This window comes from Schistocerca gregaria, chromosome 11 (assembly GCF_023897955.1).
Source record: "Schistocerca gregaria isolate iqSchGreg1 chromosome 11, iqSchGreg1.2, whole genome shotgun sequence".
NCBI classification, from domain to species: Eukaryota; Metazoa; Arthropoda; class Insecta; order Orthoptera; family Acrididae; genus Schistocerca; species Schistocerca gregaria.
This window is the reverse complement of record NC_064930.1, coordinates 119,852,174-119,865,370: the sequence shown is the minus strand read 5'-3', so window position 1 is coordinate 119,865,370 and position 13,197 is coordinate 119,852,174.

Sequence of the window (13,197 nt, the reverse complement as noted above, 5' to 3'; positions counted from 1 at the left end):
TCCAAGGCACCAAAGACAGCTAAAAAGTCAATAATCGATACATAAAACTTGAATTGTACTACTTCTTACTGGCTATTACATCAACTTAGAAGCTTCATCTGTGTTCTACTATGGTGCTTTTAGTATCTCCGCATACCGCAGCACGCGACATAGCTTTGCAGACGATAAGTACAACCGTTTCAGAGAGAAGAGCGGCCAATGTGACTATCTGCCTTTACGTCGATTCGATAACAAATGACGAAACGGACGGATTTCTCAGGTTTTTACTAAATATGAACACTTTTCACATTCTCCCGTGCAACTCGGCTGCTAGTCCTCCGTTCATGCAGAATTTTAAGGTCCTAGCTCATGTCCAAGGCACCAAAGAATGGTAAAAGGTCAATAATCGATACCTAAGACTTGTATTGTACTACTTCTTACCGGCTATTACATCAACTTAAAAGATTCATCCGTGTTCTACTATGGTGCTTTTAGTGTCTCCGCATACCGCAGCACGTGACATAGCTTTGCAGACGATAAGTACAACCGTTTCAGAGTTAAGAGCGGCCAATGTGACTATCTGGCTTTAAGTCGATTCGATAACAAATTACGAAAACGGACGGATTTCTCAGGTTTTTACTACATATGAACACTTTTCACATTCTCCAGTGCAACTCGGCTGCTAGTCCTCCTTTCATGCAGTATCTTAAGGTCCTAGCTCATGTCCAAGGCACCGAAGCCAGCTACAAAGTCAATAATCGATACCTAAAACTTGAATTGTAATACTTCTTACTGGCTATTACATCAACTTAGAACCTTCATCTGTGTTCTTCTATGGTGCCTTTAGGGTCTCCACATACCGCAGCACGCGACATAGCTTTGCAGACGATAAGTACAACCGTTTCAGAGAGAAGAGCGGCCAATGTGACGATCTGGCTTTAAGTTGATTCGATAACAAATGACGAAATCTTACGGATTTCCCAGGTTTTCATTACATATGAACACTTTTCACATTCTCCCGTGCAACTTGGCTGCTAGTCCTCCTTTCATGCAGAATCTTAAGGTCCTAGCTCATGTCCAAGGCACCAAAGCCAGCTAAAAAGTAAATAATCGATACCTAAAACTTGAATTGTACTACTTCTTACTGGCTATTACATCAACTTAGAAGCTTCATCTGTGTTCTACTATGGTGCTTTTAGTGTCTCCGCATACCGCAGCACGCGACATAGATTTGCAGACGATAAGTACAACCGTTTCAGAGAGAAGAGCGGCCAATGTGACGATCTGGCTTTAAGTCGATTCGATAACAAATGACGAAAACGGACGGATTTCTCAGGTTTATACTACATATGAACACATTTCACATTCTCCCATGCAACTCGGCTGCTAATCCTCCTTTCATGCAGAATCTTAAGGTCCTAGCTCATGTCCAAGGCACCAAAGCCAGCTAAAAAGTCAATAATCGATACCTAAAACCTGAATTGTACTACTTATACTGGCTATTACATCAACTTAGAAGCTTCATCTGTGTTCTACTATGGCGCTTTTACTGTCTCCACATAACGCAGCACGTGACATAGCTTTGCAGACGATAAGTACAACCGTTTCAGAGAAAAGAGCGGCCAATGTGACGATCTGGCTTTACGTCGATTCGATAACAAATGACGAAAACGGATGGATTTCTCAGGTTTTTACTACATATGAACACTTTTCACATTCTCCCGTGCAACTCGGCAGCTAGTCCTCCTTTAATGCAGAATCTTAAGGTCCTAGCTCATGTCCAAGGCACCAAAGCCAGCTAAAAAGTCAATAATCGATACCTAAAACTTGAATTGTACTACTTCTTACTGGCTATTACATCTACTTAGAAGCTTCATCTGTGTTCTGCTATGGTGCTTTTAGTGTCTCCGCATACCGCAGCACGCGACATAGCTTTGCAGACGATAAGTAGAACCATTTCAGAGAGAAGAGCGGCCAATGTGACGATCTGGCTTTAAGTCGATTCGATAACAAATGACCAAAACGAACGGATTTCTCAGGTTTTTACTACATATGAACACACTTCACATTCTCCTGTGCAACTCGGCTGTTAATCCACCTTTCATGCAGAATCTTAACGTCCTAGCTCATGTCCAAGGCACCAAAGCCAGCTAAAAAGTCAATAATCGATACCTAAAACTTGAATTGCACTACTTCTTACTGGCTATTACGTCAACTTAGAAGCTTCATCTGTGTTCTACTATGGCGCGTTTAGTGTCTCCACATACCGCAGCACGTGGCATAGCTTCGCAGATGATAAGTACAACCGTTTCAGAGAGAAGAGCGGCCAATGTGACGATCTGGCTTTACGTCGATTCGATAACAAATGACGAAAACGGACGGATTTCTCAGGTTTTTACTACATATGAACACTTTTCACATTCTCCCGTGCAAATCGGCTGCTAGTCCTCCGTTCATGCAGAATTTTGAGGTCCTAGCTCATGTCCAAGGCACCAAAGAATGGTAAAAAGTCAATAATCGATATCTAAGACTTGAATTGTACTACATCTTACTGGATATTACTTCAACTTAGAAACTTCATCTGTGTTCTACTATGGTGATTTTAGTGTCTCCGCATACCGCAGCACGCGACATAGCTTTGCAGACAATAAGTACAACCGTTTCAGAGAGAAGAGCGGCCAATGTGACGATCTGGCTTTCAGTCGATTCGATAACAAATGACGATAACGGACGGATTTCTCAGGTTTTTACCACATATGAACACTTTTCACATTCTCCCGTGCAACTCGGCTGCTAGTCCTCCTTTCATGCAGAATCTTAAGGCACCAAAGCCAGCTAAGAAGTCAATAATCGATACCTATAACATGAATTGTACTACTTCTTACTGGCTGTTACATCAGCTTAGAAGCTTCATCTGTGTTCTACTATGGTGCTTTTAGTGTCTTCGCATACCGCAGCACGCGACATAGCTTTGCAGACGATAAGTACAACCGTTTCAGAGAGAAGAGCGGCCAATGTGACGATCTGGCTTTAAGTCGAGTCGATAACAAATGGCGGAAACGGACGGATTTCTCAGGTTTTTACTACATATGAACACTTATCACATTCTCACGTGCAACGCGGCTGCTAGACCTCCTATCATGCAAAATCTTAAGTTCCTAGCTCATGCCCAAGGCACCAAAGATGGGTAAAAAGTCAATAATCGATACCTAAAACTTGAATTGTACTACTTCTTACAGGCTAGTACATCAAATTAGAGCCTTCATCTGTGTTCTACTATGGTGCTTTCAGTGTCTCCGCATACCGCAGCACGCGACATAGCTTTGCAGACGATAAGTAGAACCGTTTCAGAGAGAAGAGCGGCCAATGTGACGATCTGGCTTTAAGTCGATTCGATAACAAATGACGAAAACGGAAGGATTTCTCAGGTTTTTACTACATATGAACACTTTTCACATTCTCCCTTGCAACTCGGCTGCTAGTCCTCCTTTCATGCAGAATCTTAAGGTCCTAGGTCATGTCCAAAGCACCAAAGCCAGCTGAAAAGTCAATAATCGATACCAAAAACTTGAATTGTACTACTTCTTACTGGCTATTACATCATCTTAGAAGCTTCATCTGTGTTCTACTATGGTGCTTTTAGTGTCTCCGCATCTCGGAGCACGCGACATAGCTTTGAAGTCGATAAGTACAACCGTTTCAGAGTGAAGAGCGGCTAATGTGACGATCTGGCTTTAAGTCGATTCCATAACAATGACGATAACGAACGGATTTCTAAGGTTTTTACTACATATGAACACTTTTCACATTCTCCCTTGCAACTCGGCTGCTAGTCCTCCGTTCATGCAGAATTTTAAGGTCCTAGCTCATGTCCAAGGCACCAAAGAATGGTAAAAAGTCAATGATCGATACCTAAGACGTGATTTGTTCTACATCTTACTATATATTACTTCAACTTAGAAGTTTCATCTGTGTTCTACTATGGTGATTTTAGTGTCTCCGCATACCGCAGCACGCGACATAGCTTTGCAGACGATAAGTACAACCGTTTCAGAGAGAAGAGCGGCCAATGTGACGATCTGGCATTAAGTCGTTTCGATAACAAATGGCGGAAATGTTCGGATTTCTCAGGTTTTTACTACATAAGAACACTTTTCACATTCTCCCGTGCAACTCGGCAGCTAGTCCTCCTTTCATGCAGAATCTTAAGGTCCTAGCTCATGTCCAAGGTACCAAAGCCAGCTAAAAAGTCAAAAATCGATACCTATAACTTGAATTGTACTACTTCTTACTGGCTATTACATCAACTTAGAAGCTTCATCTGTATTGTACTATGGTGCTTTTAGTGTCTCCGCATACCGCAGCGCGCGACATAGCTTTGCAGACGATAAGAACAACCGTTTTAGAGAGTAGAGCGCCCAATGTGACGATCTGGCTTTAAGTCAATTCGATAACAAATGACGAAAACGGACGGATTTCTCAGGTTTTTACTACATATGAACACTTTTCACATTCTCCCGTACAACTCGGCTTCTAGACCTCCCTTCATGCAGAATCTTAAGGTCCTAACTCATGTCCAAGGCACCAAAGCCAGCTAAAAAGTCAATAATCGATACCTAAAACTGGAATTGTACTACTTCTTAATGACTATTACATCATCTTAGAAGCTTCATCTGCGTTCTACTATGGTGCTTTTAGTGTCTCCGCATACCGCAGCACGCGACATAGCTTTGCAGTCGATAAGTACAACCGTTTCAGGGAGAAGAGCGGCTAATGTGACGATCTGGCTTTAAGTCGATTCGATAACAAATGACGATAACGGACGGATTTCTCAGGTTTTTACTACATATGAACACTTTTTACATTCTCCCGTTCAACTCGGCTGCTAGTCCTCCTTTCATGCAGAATCTTAAGGTCCTAGCTCATGTCCAAGGCACCAAAGCCAGCTAGAAAGTCAATAATCGATACCTACAACTTGAATTGTACTACTTCTTACTGGCTATTACATCAACTTAGAAGCTTCATCTGTGTTCTACTATGGTGCTTTTAGTGTCTCCGCATACCGCAGCACGACACGTAGCTTTGCAGACGATAAGTACCACCGTTTCAAAGAGAATAGCGGCCAATGTGACGATCTGGCTTTAAGTCGATTCGACAACAAATGACGAAAACGGACGGATTTCTCAGGTTTTTACTACATATGAACACTTTTCACATTCTCACGTGCAACGCGGCTGCTAGACCTCCTATCATGCAAAATCTTAAGTTCCTAGCTCATGCCCAAGGCACCAAAGAAGGGTAAGAAGTCAACTATCGATACTTAAAACTTGAATTGTACTACTCCTTACTGGCTATTACATCTACTCAGAAGCTTCATCTGTGTTCTGCTATGGTGCTTTTAGTGTCTCCGCATGCCGCAGCACTCGACATAGCTTTGCAGACGATAAGTACAACCGTTTCAGAGAGAAGAGCGGCCAATGTGACGATCTGGCTTAAAGTCGATTCGATAACAAAAGACGAAAACGGACGGATTTCTCAGGTTAATACTACATATGAGCACTTTTCACATTCTCCAATGCAACGTTTCTGCTAGTCTCCCTCTCATGCAGATTCTTAGGGTCCTAGCTCATGTCCAAGGCACCAAAGCCAGCAAAAAAGTCAATAATCGATAACTAAAACTTGAATTGTACTACTTCTTACTGGCTATTACCTCAACTAAGAAGCTTCATCTGTGTCCTACTATGGTGATTTTAGTGTCTCCAAATACCGCAGCACGCGACATAGCTTTGCAGTCGATAAGTACAACCGTTTTAGAGAGAATTGCGGCTAATTTGACGATCTGGCTTTAAGTCGATTCGATAACAAATGACGAAAACGGAAGGATTTCTCAGGTTTTTACTACATATGAACACTTTTCACATTCTCCCTTGCAACTCGGCTGCTAGTCCTCCTTTCATGCAGAATCTTAAGGTCCTAGGTCATGTCCAAAGCACCAAAGCCAGCTGAAAAGTCAATAATCGATACCAAAAACTTGAATTGTACTACTTCTTACTGGCTATTACATCATCTTAGAAGCTTCATCTGTGTTCTACTATGGTGCTTTTAGTGTCTCCGCATCTCGGAGCACGCGACATAGCTTTGAAGTCGATTAGTACAACCGTTTCAGAGTGAAGAGCGGCTAATGTGACGATCTGGCTTTAAGTCGATTCCATAACAATGACGATAACGAACGGATTTCTAAGGTTTTTACTACATATGAACACTTTTCACATTCTCCCTTGCAACTCGGCTGCTAGTCCTCCGTTCATGCAGAATTTTAAGGTCCTAGCTCATGTCCAAGGCACCAAAGAATGGTAAAAAGTCAATGATCGATACCTAAGACGTGATTTGTTCTACATCTTACTATATATTACTTCAACTTAGAAGTTTCATCTGTGTTCTACTATGGTGATTTTAGTGTCTCCGCATACCGCAGCACGCGACATAGCTTTGCAGACGATAAGTACAACCGTTTCAGAGAGAAGAGCGGCCAATGTGACGATCTGGCATTAAGTCGTTTCGATAACAAATGGCGGAAATGTTCGGATTTCTCAGGTTTTTACTACATAAGAACACTTTTCACATTCTCCCGTGCAACTCGGCAGCTAGTCCTCCTTTCATGCAGAATCTTAAGGTCCTAGCTCATGTCCAAGGTACCAAAGCCAGCTAAAAAGTCAAAAATCGATACCTATAACTTGAATTGTACTACTTCTTACTGGCTATTACATCAACTTAGAAGCTTCATCTGTATTGTACTATGGTGCTTTTAGTGTCTCCGCATACCGCAGCGCGCGACATAGCTTTGCAGACGATAAGAACAACCGTTTTAGAGAGTAGAGCGCCCAATGTGACGATCTGGCTTTAAGTCAATTCGATAACAAATGACGAAAACGGACGGATTTCTCAGGTTTTTACTACATATGAACACTTTTCACATTCTCCCGTACAACTCGGCTTCTAGACCTCCCTTCATGCAGAATCTTAAGGTCCTAACTCATGTCCAAGGCACCAAAGCCAGCTAAAAAGTCAATAATCGATACCTAAAACTGGAATTGTACTACTTCTTAATGACTATTACATCATCTTAGAAGCTTCATCTGCGTTCTACTATGGTGCTTTTAGTGTCTCCGCATACCGCAGCACGCGACATAGCTTTGCAGTCGATAAGTACAACCGTTTCAGGGAGAAGAGCGGCTAATGTGACGATCTGGCTTTAAGTCGATTCGATAACAAATGACGATAACGGACGGATTTCTCAGGTTTTTACTACATATGAACACTTTTTACATTCTCCCGTTCAACTCGGCTGCTAGTCCTCCTTTCATGCAGAATCTTAAGGTCCTAGCTCATGTCCAAGGCACCAAAGCCAGCTAGAAAGTCAATAATCGATACCTACAACTTGAATTGTACTACTTCTTACTGGCTATTACATCAACTTAGAAGCTTCATCTGTGTTCTACTATGGTGCTTTTAGTGTCTCCGCATACCGCAGCACGACACGTAGCTTTGCAGACGATAAGTACCACCGTTTCAAAGAGAATAGCGGCCAATGTGACGATCTGGCTTTAAGTCGATTCGACAACAAATGACGAAAACGGACGGATTTCTCAGGTTTTTACTACATATGAACACTTTTCACATTCTCACGTGCAACGCGGCTGCTAGACCTCCTATCATGCAAAATCTTAAGTTCCTAGCTCATGCCCAAGGCACCAAAGAAGGGTAAGAAGTCAACAATCGATACTTAAAACTTGAATTGTACTACTCCTTACTGGCTATTACATCAACTCAGAAGCTTCATCTGTGTTCTGCTATGGTGCTTTTAGTGTCTCCGCATGCCGCAGCACTCGACATAGCTTTGCAGACGATAAGTACAACCGTTTCAGAGAGAAGAGCGGCCAATGTGACGATCTGGCTTAAAGTCGATTCGATAACAAAAGACGAAAACGGACGGATTTCTCAGGTTAATACTACATATGAGCACTTTTCACATTCTCCAATGCAACGTTTCTGCTAGTCTCCCTCTCATGCAGATTCTTAGGGTCCTAGCTCATGTCCAAGGCACCAAAGCCAGCAAAAAAGTCAATAATCGATAACTAAAACTTGAATTGTACTACTTCTTACTGGCTATTACCTCAACTAAGAAGCTTCATCTGTGTCCTACTATGGTGATTTTAGTGTCTCCAAATACCGCAGCACGCGACATAGCTTTGCAGTCGATAAGTACAACCGTTTTAGAGAGAATTGCGGCTCATTTGACGATCTGGCTTTAAGTCGATTCGATAACAAATGACGAAAACGGACGGATTTCTCAGGTTTTTACTACATATGAACACTTTTCACATTCTCCCGTACAACTCGGCTGCTAGACCTTCTTTCATGTAGAATCTTAAGGTCCTAACTCATGTCCAAGGCACCAAAGTCAGCTAAAAAGTCAATAATCGATACTTAAAACTTGAATTGTACTACTTCTTACTGACTATTACATCATCTTAGAAGCTTCATCTGTGTTCTACTATGGTGCTTTTAGTGTCTCCGCATACCGCAGCACGCGACATAGCTTTGCAGTCGATAAGTACAACTGTTTCAGAGAGAAGAGCGGCTAATGTGACGATCTGGCTTTAAGTCGATTCGATTACAAATGACGATAATGAACGGATTTCTCAGGTTTTTACTACATATGAACACTTTTTACATTCTCCCGTGCAACTCGGCTGCTAGTCCTCCTTTCATGCAGAATCTTAAGGTCCTAGCTCATGTCCAAGGCACCAAGGTCAGCTAATAAGTCAATAATTGATACCTAAAACTTGAATTGTACTACTTCTTACTGGCTATTACATCAACTTAGAAGCTTCATCTGTTTTCTACTATGATGCTTTTAGTGTCTCCGCATACCGCAGCACGCGACATAGCTTTGCAGACGATAAGTACAACTGTTTCAGAGAGAAGAGCGGCCAATGTGACGATCTGGCTTTAAGTCGATTCGACAATAAATGACGAAAACGGACTGATTTCTCAGGTTTTTACTACATATGAACACTTTTCACATTCTCACGTGCAACGCGGCTGCTAGACATCCTATTATGCAAAATCTTAAGTTCCTAGCTCATGCCCAAGGCACCAAAGAAGGGTAAGAAGTCAACAATCGATACTTAAAACTTGAATTGTACTACTTCTTACTGGCTATTACATCAACTTGGAAGCTTCATCTGTGTTTTACTATGGTGCTTTTAGTGTCTCCGCAAACCGCAGCACTCGACATAGCTTTGCAGACGATAAGTACAACCGTTTCAGAGAGAAGAGCGGCCAATGTGACGATCTGGCTTTAAGTCGATTTGATAACAAATGTCGAACACGGACGGATTTCTCTGGTTTTTACTACATATGAACACTTTTCACATTCTCCCGGGCAACTCGGCTGCTAGTCCTCCTTTCATGCAGAATGTTAAGGTCCTAGCTCATGTCCAAGGCACCAAAGCCAGCTAAAAAGTCAATAATCGATACCTAAAACTTGAATGGTACTACTTCTTACTGGCTATTACATCAACTTAGAAGCTTCAACTGTGTTCTACTATGGTGCTTTTAATGTCTCCGTATACCGCTGCGCGCGACATTGGCTTTGCAGTCGATAAGTACAACCGTTTCAGAGAGAATTGCGGCTAATGTGACGATCTGGCTTTAAGTCGATTCGATAACAAATGACGATAACGAACGGATTTCTCAGGTTTTTACTACATAGGAACACTTTTCACATTCTCCCGTTCACGTCGGCTGCTAGTCCTCCTTTCATGCAGAATCTTAAGGTCCTAGCTCATGTCCAAGGCACCAAAGCCAGCTAAAAAGTCAATAATCGATACCTAAAACTTGAATGGTACTACTTCTTACTGGCTATTACATCAACTTAGAAGCTTCACCTGTGTTCTACTATGGTGCTTTTAGTGTCTCCGCATACCGCTGCACGCGACATAGCTTTGCAGTCGATAAGTACAACTGCTTCAGAGAGAATTGCGGCTAATGTGACGATCTGGCTTTAAGTCGATTCGATAACATATGACAAAACGGACGGATTTCTCAGGTTTTTACTACATATGAACACTTTTTACATTCTCCCGTGCAACTCGGCTGCTAGTCCTCCTTTCATGCAGAATCTTAAGGTCCTAGCTCATGTCCAAGGAACCAAGGGCAGCTAAAAAGTCAATAATCGATAACTAAAACTTGAATTGTACTACTTCTTACTGGCTATTATATCAATTAGAAGCTTCATCTGTGTTCTACTATGATGCTTTTAGTGTCTCCGCATACCGCAGCACGCGACATAGCTTTGCAGACGATAAGTACAACCGTTTCAGAGAGAAGAGCGGCCAATGTGACGATCTGGCTTTAAGTTGATTCGATAACAAATGACGAAAACGGACGGATTTCTCAGGTTTTTACTACATATGAACACTTTTCACATTCTCCCGTGCAACTCGGCTGCTAGTCCTCCTTTCATGCACAATCTTAAAGTCCTAGCTCATGTCCAAGGCACCAAAGAAATTAAAAAGTGAATAATCGATACCTAAAACTTGAATTGTACTACTACTTACTGGCTATTACATCAACTTAGAAGCTTCATCTGTGTTCTACTATGGTGCTTTTAGTGTCTCCACATACCGCAGCACGCGACATAGCTTTGCAGAAGATAAACACAGCCGTTTCAGAGAGAAGAGCGGCCAATGTGACGATCTGGCTTTAAGTCGATTCGATAACAAATGACGAAAACGGACGGATATCTCAGGTTTTTACTACATATGAACACTTTTCACATTCTCCCGTGCAACTCGGCTGCTAGTCCTCCTTTCATGCAGAATCTTAAGGTCCTAGCTCCTCTCCAAGGCACCAAAGCCAGCTAAAAAGTCAATAATCGATACCTAAAACTTGAATTGTACTACTTCTTACTGCCTATTACATCAACTTAGAAGTTTCATCTGTGATCTACTATGGTGCTTTTAGTGTCTCCGCATACCGCAGCACGCGACATAGCTTTGCAGACGATAAGTACAACTGTTTCAGAGAGAAGAGCGGCCAATGTGACGATCTGGCTTTACGTCGATTCGATAACAAATGACGAAAACGGACGGATTTCTCAGGTTTTTACTACATATGAACACTATTCACTTTCTCCCTCGCAACTCGGCTGCTAGTCCTCCTTTCATGCAGAATCTTAAGGCCCTAGCTCATGTCCAAGACACCAAAGACAGCTAAAAAGTCAATAATCGATACCTAAAACTGGAATTGTACTACTTCTTACTGACTATTACATCATCTTAGAAGCTTCATCTGTGTTCTACTATGGTGCTTTTAGTGTCTCCGCATACCGCAGCACGCGACATAGCTTTGCAGTCGATAAGTACAACCGTTTCAGAGAGAAGAGCGGCTAATGTGACGATCTGGCTTTAAGTAGATTCGATAACAAATGACGATAACGAACGGATTTCTCAGGTTTTTACTACATAGGAACACTTTTCACATTCTCCCGTTCAACTCGGCTGCTAGTCCTCCTTTCATGCAGAATTTTAAGGTCCTAGCTCATGTTCAAGTCACCAAAGCCACCTAAAAAGTCAATAATCGATACCTAAAACTTGAATTGTACTACTTCTTACTGGCTATTACATCAACTTAGAAGCTTCATCTGTGTTCTACTATGATGCTTTTAGTGTCTCCGCATACCGCAGCACGCGACATAGCTTTGCAGACGGTAAGTACAACCCTTTCAGAGAGAAGAGCGGCCAATGTGACGATCTGGCTTTAAGTCAGTTCGATAACAAATGACGAAAACGGAAGGATTTCTCAGGTTTTTACTACATATGAACATTTTCCACATTCTCCAGTGCAACTCGGCTGCTAGTCCTAGTTTCATGCAGAATCTTAAGGTCCTAGCTCATGTTCAAGTCACGAAAGCAAGCTAAGAAGTCAATAATCGATACCTATAACATGAATTGTACTACTTCTTACTGGCTATTACATCAGCTTAGAAGCTTCATCTGTGTTCTACTATGGTGCGTTTAGTGTCTCCACATACCGCAGCACGCGACATAGCTTTGCAGACTATAAGTACAACCGTTTCAGAGAGAAGAGCGGCCAATGTGACGATCTGGCTTTAAGTCGATTCGATAACAAATGGCGGAAACGGACGGATTTCTTAGGTTTTTACTACATATGAACACTTTTCACATTCTCCCGTGCAACTGGGGTGCTAGTCCTCCTTTCATGCAGAATCATAAGGTCCTAGCTCATGTCCAAGGTACCAAAGCCAGCTAAACAGTCAATAATCGATACTTAAAACTTGAATTGTACTACTTCTTACTGACTATTACTTCATCTTAGAAGCTTCATCTGTGTTCTACTATGGTGCTTTTAGTGTCTCCGCATACCGCAGCACGCGACATAGCTTTGCAGTCGATAAGTACAACCGTTTCAGAGAGAAGAGCGGCTAATGTGACGATCTGGCTTTAAGTCGATTCGATAACAAATGACGATAACGAACGGATTTCTCAGGTATTTACTACATATGAACACTTTTTACATTCTCCCCTGCAACTCGGCTGCTAGTCCTCCTTTCATGCAGAATCTTAAGGTCCTAGCTCATGTCCAAGGCACCAAAGCCACCTAAAAAGTCAATAATCGATACCTAAAACTTGAATTGTACTACTTCTTACTGGCTATTACATCAACTTAGAAGCTTCATCTGTGTTCTACTATGATGCTTTTAGTGTCTCCGCATACCGCAGCACGCGACATAGCTTTGCAGACGATAAGTACAACCGTTTCAGAGAGAAGAGCGGCCAATGTGGCGATCTGGCTTAAAGTCGATTCGATAACAAATGACGAAAACGGAAGGATTTCTCAGGTTTTTACTACATATGAACATTTTCCACATTCTCCAGTGCAACTCGGCTGCTAGTCCTAGTTTCATGCAGAATCTTAAGGTCCTAGCTCATGTTCAAGTCACGAAAGCAAGCTAAGAAGTCAATAATCGATACCTATAACATGAATTGTACTACTTCTTACTGGCTATTACATCAGCTTAGAAGCTTCATCTGTGTTCTACTATGGTGCGTTTAGTGTCTCCACATACCGCAGCACGCGACATAGCTTTGCAGACGATAAGTACAACCGTTTCAGAGAGAAGAGCGGCCA